We start from the raw sequence: 9,518 nt of genomic DNA, 5'->3' as shown, positions 1-9,518 counted from the left end.
CAGACTATCTTCTGACGTCTTGAGCATCTTTTCCATAGCTTCCTTCTCTTCCAGAAAATTCAGCTCAAGCTGGCTGAGTTCCTGAATTTCCTCCACGAAGGAAAGGAATTCTTTCAGATCCTTTTCCAGCTTGGACAAAGGTCCTCTTCCAGCAGTGTCGTCGTCAGCTCATGTATTGTTCGTGTACCATCAGGGTGCCGAATGTTCAGGAACATGTCTTCCTCGAAGGCTTTCCTTCTGAGCTCTTCCAGTGCAACCATGTATGAAGCCATTTCTGATTATTGTAAGGCCCAAGTTTTTCAGTTTATACCAAGTGAATAAATTCTTATTCACCAGTAGGTTTGATGCATGGCGAAGGGAAACCTGAACAAGAGTTTAGTAAATGAAATAAATGTATGAAGGAGAAAGTTCAGGAAAAGTCTGAGGTTCGTATTGAAGTCGATAAAAGTTATAGCACGATCGTTTTACGCTTAAACCTAGGTCAGAAACCCTAGTATATAGCTAATTTTCACTTTTAGGCACGACGGAAGTTAATTCCAAAAATCTTTTTCCATATATCACAATCGTTTCGAGGCGAAACTCTAGGATCTACGAACGTCCGATTCCAATCATCGGAAGTTTGCCGAAACCGAATCCCTGGTATTTCAAAACCCTAGAATTTCTCGACAATGAAGACTTTTTGTATTCAGAGCTTCAAATGAATATTCCACACGCGTACACCCATTTCTCTTGATGATTTCAATCTTTCTTCCGAAGGAAGTTTTCCATTCCGACATTCGATGCAAAAAGCAACTTATCGGGTAAAATAGTTTTATACCGACTATGCTTTAGTTGCCAAAAATACAAGGAGACCTCTTTATAGTTTTGGAACTCTTTTGCCAAAACATATCTATTAATTCATGGAGAATGAAGTCGGAAAAATCAGATTCGCGAAACTTTCATTTTCCCGCGAATTTCCAACCTTTATATATAGCAAAGAAAGGAAGAAAAACACAAATTCTCCTCCATTTTCTCTCCCAAAACCGCGGCCAAGAACAAGGAAGAAGGAAGAAGAGTTTTTCTTCATCGTTTGCTTGATCGTCGATCAATCAGTTGCTACTTCAAGGCTTCGAGGTATAGTCGCTAATCCTTACCTCTGATCGCTTTTTTCATAGCTTTTCTGTAGAGTTTTCTGAGCGGATAGTTTATGGGTTTTTGCAAAACTATCCTGAATCTTTCATTTCTGATTCTAAACCTCTTCCTTATGCGCCCAAGATCACTTATGCCGGGTTAGATTTTCCGTTATGTCGCCGGAATTCCGCCGGAATCAATTTGAGCCTAAAATACCCATTTTTGGAGTTTTTGGTGTAAAGCTTCAACCTTTAGGCTGAAAACTATCGCCTTAGCTTAGTGCTAGTAGGATTAGTTGTCATAAACGTCGTTGGTGACGTCCCTGCAAAATTTTATTTTTGGGATTTCAGTTTTGAAAAATCCTAAGTTAAAAATCATGACCAAAATACCCCTGCGACAGTTTTTGATCCGATAATTTTTCCGAGTTCAGAATACCCTTAGTTACGGCTTATGAAAGCATAGGAACCAAGTTTGATCGAAGAAAAATCGAGCCCCATAATTGCACAAAGTGGCCGAGCCCTATTAGGGGGGAGGAGGAAAATTTCCTTTTCCGAAAACTTGTCTTTCGCGCTAGTTTATCGTACCTTAGGGTATAGATTACTTCGAGCAACCTTAGTAAGTATCGATAGCTTATTTTCCGATAGATTCTGATAGTATTCTGTGATTTTATTGTAAAGGTGCTTTTGAGGATTTCCCCGAGGACCAACACTTTGAGAGCGAGGAAGCACTAGTTGATCATTCTGGAGAACTTTCAGGTGAGGGCTTCTCACTGAATCTCTAGTTAATGCCTAGGGTCGATGTTTCGACATTGTTTACTGTTTATGCACTGGATTGTGTGTGATTGGAAAATGTTTTCTGAGGCTTCGGCTGACAATGTAGATGATTCATCTACTGAATGTTTTTGAGATTGACTTACATGCTATGTGCTAAGTGGGTAATCTAGGATGTGTGGTGCATGCTTTATATGCTAAGTGCTAAGTGTTTATGATGAGATTCTTCGATATATGACATGTTGTTGATTGTGATGATTTAAATATGCTCTGCACTGGAATCTGAGATTCTGAATGGTGAGAATAGCGGGCAGGTCATGCCGATTTTATTTTGAGAGTTTTGAGAAAGTTTGATAGGACGAACGAGGTTCGGGCCTTAATTTTGTTTAGTGGATCGAGACATCCTCTGGAAGCGACTTGGGATTGGGAGATCCTGAAAATGTATAAGACTTGCGAGAAGACAAAATGGAATCTATTTTATAAAGATAACTCATAAGACCTTAAATAACCTCTAAATCTTTAAGTAATGGTATAAATCTCGAAAGGAGGCTTTCGATGCAAATCATAGTTTTGGAAAAACGAGGAGTGTCGTCGGATCCAAGTGTTGAGTTTGTCGTGGTTGTGCTGTTGGAGCAGCGTTTGTTGTTGTGCTGTTGGAGCAGCGTTTGTTTGTTGTGCTGTTGGAGCAGCGTTTGTTGTTGTTCTGTTGGAGCAGCGTTTGTTGTTGTGAAGTGTGTCTTTTGTCGCAGAATCGACTTTACCTTAGGGTAAGCTTTTAGAGACATTAATTTAGCTAGAACACGTGGCGACGTGTCGAGTGAGATCGGAGACGTTGATTGACTAATCATCTTGCATTCATGCAACATTAATGAGGTATTAACACAGGACGTACTCTGGACCTCGTCGGTTTCCAAAATGGTCATAAGACCCGGAATGCCGTGGAAGAGCGTTTGTAGACGTCTCTTGTAGCAGACCGAAATGGCAGACCTACGGGTTTACTGCTGATCTGGCTACCTTTGTGTGGTGTAAGAGGCACGCGGGCCGAAATGGTTCCACCGTGGCTGGTGTTAGGGCTGATCCGTTTGATGTCCATCCCTTTCCGGAATGCATGTGGTTAACTGGGTTAACCTGCATATCATTTCATGCAACATGCATACTGACTTAGTGATGAGTGTGTTTGATACTTGTTAATTCTATTTGAGGCATGTTAACTGTGATTTATCGTCGTTTATATTCATCATGAGATATGCAACCCTAGGATGTTATCCTAGCTAAAAGCCTAAGTGGCTATCCTATTATCTGTATCTATCCTTGCTATTATTTACATAATTCTTTGGAGTTGACCCTCGCGTCTTCTGTGTGTGCTTTGGCGAACAAACGCCCTTTGTCAGATGTCTTTGGCGGACTAGTTCATGACGGTTCACCCTTCGGGGGAAACTAGAGTTGGGATGCTGGAACAGGAGCGCATCGCGATAGCGAGCGGAGGACGGAGGATGTACCTAGACTTAGTCGTTCTGGATTCAGATTCGGACGATGATCACGCTAGCATGTAGGATTGAGTGTTAGTGTGAGCTCCTCGAGATGGGATTAGTGTAGGAGTAGAGTCTTAGCTCTGCACATCATTTGTTTCATTCGGGACAGGGTAGTTTCCCACCTATAGCTTTTTGTGTGGTTTCGTTACGGGAATCACAGAGAGTTGGTTGGACTTAGGAAGTCTTGTTTCAGGCCGATGGGCCAGCTTATTCTCATTTTGAGGGATAGTGTTGCAGACACTTAACCTTTTCTTTTGGTTTGTACTTTTGCCTACGGGCGCTACTCTTCTATTACCCGTCACTGGAGGTTCACTCGTGACGAGGTTGCTTCTTACAGCGGGGGCTGTTTATATATTGTATATTAGTTTTATTACTTTTCGCACTTGGGTTTTATTTATTTCAGTCTTGTCTTAGTTATAATCGAAAAAAAAAATATATTCACGTTTTTTCGCATTAAGTTTACTTTTGGTTACTAAAGTGACGCCACCGAAATCGGGGTGTTACAATTATGGTATTGATCGAGTTGTGAAGCTTACCCTCTTCTCCATCGCTTTATATAGGCTTCATTTTCTCTCTGAAAGTTAATGCTCCTACAGTTTCTCGAGGTTAAGTCCTTGGTAACTGAAACTTCTCTTTACTCCCTTGGCCGGTGGTAAACGTTCTTCTTTTGCATTAACTCTTCTCTTTAATTCGCCTAACTCTGATTCATGCATCGTTTTATTCTTTTTAAAACTTAGACCTTCTCTAAGGGGGAGTACCTTGTACTTCAAACTAAGTTTTTCACACCCCAGGCTTTTTGCTTATGACAAAAAGGGGGAGTACAACTAGTTTTTGATGTGTAAGCTGTGTTAGTGTGATTTATTTTTATTTTGGAGAATTTAAGAGTTCCAACTTTATGACGATAGATGTGTCACTGGGCAAATACAAGGAATACATTTCACTTCTTCTGAAGTGATATTAGTTTGACTCTGATACCCAAGACTCTGATATCTTGCCTGTTGACTCGGAATACTTATGCGCTCTGATTATTCTAATTCATCTATGTCATAAGTTTTTCACTCTGAACTCTCATATTATTTAGCTCAGAATCTAGACTTTACTAACGTTTTCATCAAGTATCAGATTCAGGGGGAGCTAAGCTCAGAATCAAGCAGTGACTTGAATTCATAATGAGCAAGATAAACTATTCACATCAGGATAAGTCTTATTCTGTACCTCTAAACTCTGAGTGAATTCAGTATATTGTTTAAGAATTGTTCATCAAAAATCATAGTTTTGTCATCATCAAAAAGGGGGAGATTGTAAGATCAAGTTTTGATCTAGTAGTACAACTCTATGTTTTGATGATTACAAGTTAACCTTTTGATATGAACAATTGTGGTACTCTAACCTGTTTTTCTGAGTGTGCTATTTACAGGCTCTGACCTCGATCGTATCTCACACAAATCAGAAGCACTATGCTTAAAGAGTGACCCAAGCATCGCTTTCGCATTCTCCATGTTCAGTCTGAACAGTGGAAAAGCTTCAAAAGATCTGAAGTAAATCAAGCTCTGATAAGGACTCAGCTCACTTGAAGCTTTGATGATCCAGAAGTTCTAACAACCTAGAAACTCTGAAGGTTCAGAAGTTCTGACGGTGTAGAAGACTCTGACGATCCAGACTCTGAAGAGTGAAGACTCTGAAGTCCAGAAGCAACTGGCTCTGAAGACCATGTACTGATCCTCTGAAGTGGAGATTAGAAGGTACAACGGTCAGAGGATCCAAGCTTCCCTCTGACTCTGATCAATCAGCTTCACAAGTTCCAATACGAAGCGCTCCTCTGATCAGAAGTCTACGAGGTTAAGGTGAAGTCACTATCCAAAGTACAAAAGCAAAGTGTACTATCCTGACGACCTACCTAACATCCTCAGCCACAGCAGAAGCTGGAATTTCCAGAACTGCCCTCCAACGGTAGCATTTCCATGCAACGTTCAACCCTAATCCTTGGAGTATAAATAGAGGCTGAAGGTTGAAAGAAGCGGCTAGAAGCATTCACACACGCGCAAGAAATATTCAAATCCTTCTAAGCTTTCTTTCATCTTGAATTTCACTGTGTTTACTATAAGCCTTTTAGAAGCACTTTCTTTGTAAACAAGAACTTCATATACAGTTGTATAGTTTGCCTTTAGGAGATCAAGGTTGATCGGATCCTAGAGAAGACTAAGAGAGTGAATCTTAGTGTGAGCTAAGTCAGTGTATTGTTAGTCACTTGTAGGTTTCAAGTGCAGTTGTAACACATACCTGATTAGTGGATTGCCTTCATTCTAAGAAGGAAGAAATCACCTTAACGGGTGGACTGGAGTAGCTTGAGGGATTTATCAAGTGAACCAGGATAAAATCCTTGTGTGCTTTTCTATCTCTTATCTTAAGCACTTTATTTGTTCTCGAAAGATTTACCAAAATCTTTAAGCTGGAAGCTTTATCTTGAAAACGTTATTCAAACCCCCCGCCCTTTCTACCGTTTTTCATACCTTCAGGGAGTACCTTGTACTTCAAACTAAGTTTTTCACACCCCAGGCTTTTTGCTTATGACAAAAAGGGGGAGTACAACCAGTTTTTGATGTGTAAGCTGTGTTAGTGTGATTTATTTTTATTTTGGAGAATTTAAGAGTTCCACCTTTATGACCATAGATGTGTCACTGGGCAAATACAAGGAATACATTTCACTTCTTCTGAAGAGATATTAGTTTGACTCTGATACCCAAGACTCTGATATCTTGCCTGTTGAATCTGAATACTTATGCGCTCTGATTATTATAATTCATCTATGTCATAAGTTTTTCACTCTGAACTCTCATATTATTTAGCTCAGAATCTAGACTTTACTAACGTTTTCATCAAGTATCAGATTCAGGGGGAGCTAAGCTCAGAATCAAGCAGTGACTTGAATTCAGAATGAGCAAGATAAACTATTCACATCAGGATAAGTCTTATTCTGTATCTCTAAACTCTGAGTGAATTCAGTTTATTGTTTAAGAATTGTTCATCAAAAATCATAGTTTTGTCATCATCAAAAAGGGGGAGATTGTAAGATCAAGTTTTGATCTAGTAGTACAACTCTATGTTTTGATGATTACAAGTTAACCTTTTGATATGAACAATTGTGGTACTCTAACGTGTTTTTCTAAGTGTGCTATTTACAGGCTCTGACCTCTATCGTATCTCACACAAATCAGAAGCACTATGCTTAAAGAGTGACCCAAGCATCGCTTTCGCATTCTCCATGTTCAGTCTGAACAGTGGAAAAGCTTCAGAAGATCTGAAGTAAATCAAGCTCTGATAAGGACTCAGCTCACTTGAAGCTCTGATGATCCAGAAGTTCTGACAACCTAGAAACTCTGAAGGTTCAGAAGTTCTGACGGTGTAGAAGACTCTGACAATCCAGACTCTGAAGAGTGAAGACACTGAAGTCCAGAAGTAACTGGCTCTGAAGACCATGTACTGATCCTCTAAAGTGAAGATCAGAAGGTACAACGGTCAGAGGATCCAAGCTTCCCTCTGACTCTGATCAATCAGCTTCACAAGTTCCAATACGAAGCGCTCCTGTGATCAGAAGTCTACGAGGTTAAGGTGAAGTCACTATCCAAAGTACAAAAGCAAAGTGTATTATCCTGACGACCTACCTAACATCCTCAGCCACAGCAGAAGCTGGAATTTCCAGAACTGCCCTCCCACGGTAGCATTTCCATGCAACGTTCAACCCTAATCCTTGGAGTATAAATAGAGGCTGAAGATTGAAAGAAGCGGCTAGAAGCATTCACACACGCGCAAGAAATATTCAAATCCTTCTAAGCTTTCTTTCATCTTGAATTTCACTGTGTTTACTATAAGCTTTTTAGAAGCACTTTCTTTGTAAACAAGAACTTCATATACAGTTGTATAGTTTGCCTTTAGGAGATCAAGGTTGATCGGATCGTAGAGAAGACTAAGAGAGTGAATCTTAGTGTGAGCTAAGTCAGTGTATTGTTAGTCACTTGTAGGTTTCAAGTGCAGTTGTAACACATACCTGATTAGTGGATTGCCTTCATTCTAAGAAGGAAGAAATCACCTTAACGGGTGGACTGGAGTAGCTTGAGGGATTTATCAAGTGAACCAGCTAAAATCCTTGTGTGCTTTTCTATCTCTTATCTTAAGCACTTTATTTGTTCTCGAAAGATTTGCCAAAATCTTTAAGGTGGAAGCTTTATCTTGAAAACGTTATTCCAACCCCCCTTTTCTACCGTTTTTTCATACCTTCAGGTGGTGCCGACAACATTTCCTTGAGGCGGGTGAATGCTTCTTCGCATTCTGAACTCCACTCAAACGCCGCGTTCTTCTTAAGGGATTTGAAGAACGGGGCTGACTTGTCGCCTGAGTGAGGGAGAAACCGGGACAGGGTCGCGATTCGCCCAATCAGTCGCTGCTCGGGCTTTTCATCTCCTGGATTGCCTTACACTTATCTGGATTGATCTCAATTCCTCTTGACGTGATCATGAAGCCTAAGAACTTCCCACCCTGTATACCGAAAGAACACTTTTCCGGATTATGCCTCATGTTATGCTTTCGGATTCTACCAAAAGCCTTTGTCAAATCCTCATGGTGGTTCGACCCCAAAACTGATTTCACGATCATATCGTCAATGTATACCTCCATATTCCTTCCCACTTGGCCTTCGAACACTATCCATCAACCGCTGGTACGTCGCCCCCACATTCTTCAATCCGAAGGGCATGGCCTGATAACAGTAATTTACTCTTGCGGTCATGAAAGCTGTTTTGTCCTCGTCAGATGGATGCATCTTGATTTGGTGATATCCTGAATAAGCGTCCATTAAACTCAGAAATTCATTCCCAGAGGCTCCGTCTACTAGCTTATCTATACTTGGCAATGGGTAGGAATCTTTTGGGCATGCCTTGTTCAAGTCTGTATAGTCCACACACATTCGCCATTTCCCGTTCGCCTTTTTGACCATAACCACATTTGCCAACCAGGCGGGGTACTTGATTTCTCGAATAAAGTCCACTGCCAGTAACTTGTTTACCTCCTGTTGGATTGCTCTCTCCTTTTCATCGCCCATGGCAGATGAAGTTCGGGTCTATTGCTGGCATGTCCTTATGACTCCAGGCGAAAGGATCCAGGTTCTCGCCCAATAACCTTGATATCCTCTGCTCCTGGTCCTCGCTCAGCCTGGTCCCTATCTTGAGCACCTTCTCGCCGAACTTCAACTCCTTCGTTTCTTCCATTGGCGTGGGCCTATTAACGCGGCCCTCGCCCCTCGGGTCCAAGTTTTCTTCTGGTGCTCAAACCTCGTTGCAACGGTGTCCTATCGAGGCATTCTTCTTCCCGAACCGATCCACCGCGTTACAGTAGCATTCCCTTGCGATCTTTTGGTCCACAACAACTCGTCCAATATGCGCGTTTGACAACGGGTATTTTACCGCCAGGTGAGCTGTTGAAATTACGACACATAGACGGTTTAAGGTGTTTCTTTCCAATTATCATGTTGTAGGATCCCTCCGATCCTAGGATTAATTATTTCACTTTCAGCGTCCGAACGTTCTCTCGCTCGCCAAATGTGGTGTCAAGGTCAAGGACACCTCTTACCCACACCTGCTCGCCCGCGAACCCCACCAAGGTCCCCTCATAAGGAGTGAGGTCTTCCTCGCTCAAACCAAGCCGATCAAACGCTTCACCGTAAATGATGTCCGTCGAACTCCCTTGGTCCAGGAGCACTCGCTGCACATTGTGTTGATTAATACGGAGAGAGATCACGATCGGGTCATCTAAATGTGGCTTTATTCCAAGGAAATCAGCAGATGAAAATGTGATGTCCGGGTGTGGGAAACCAAAAGGGACCTCCATGACTGCATTCACCGCCCTGGCGTAGCGCTTCCGTGCTGCACTAGTGACTCGTCCTTCACCGAATCCTCCGGGGATCGTGCCAACTTCCCTGGGTATTGAAGACACATTACCCCATGCTTTTGCAAATTTTCCCGCCGTTATAAGCTTTCCCACCGCGCGTTGCAAAGCGTGGCATTCTTTGGTGGCGTGGCCAGAGGTCCGGTGATAAGCACACCATTCTGCTCCT

The sequence above is a fragment of the Lotus japonicus genome, chromosome 2 (assembly GCF_012489685.1).
Source record: "Lotus japonicus ecotype B-129 chromosome 2, LjGifu_v1.2".
NCBI lineage: Eukaryota > Viridiplantae > Streptophyta > Magnoliopsida > Fabales > Fabaceae > Lotus > Lotus japonicus.
This window is presented reverse-complemented; position numbering follows the sequence as displayed.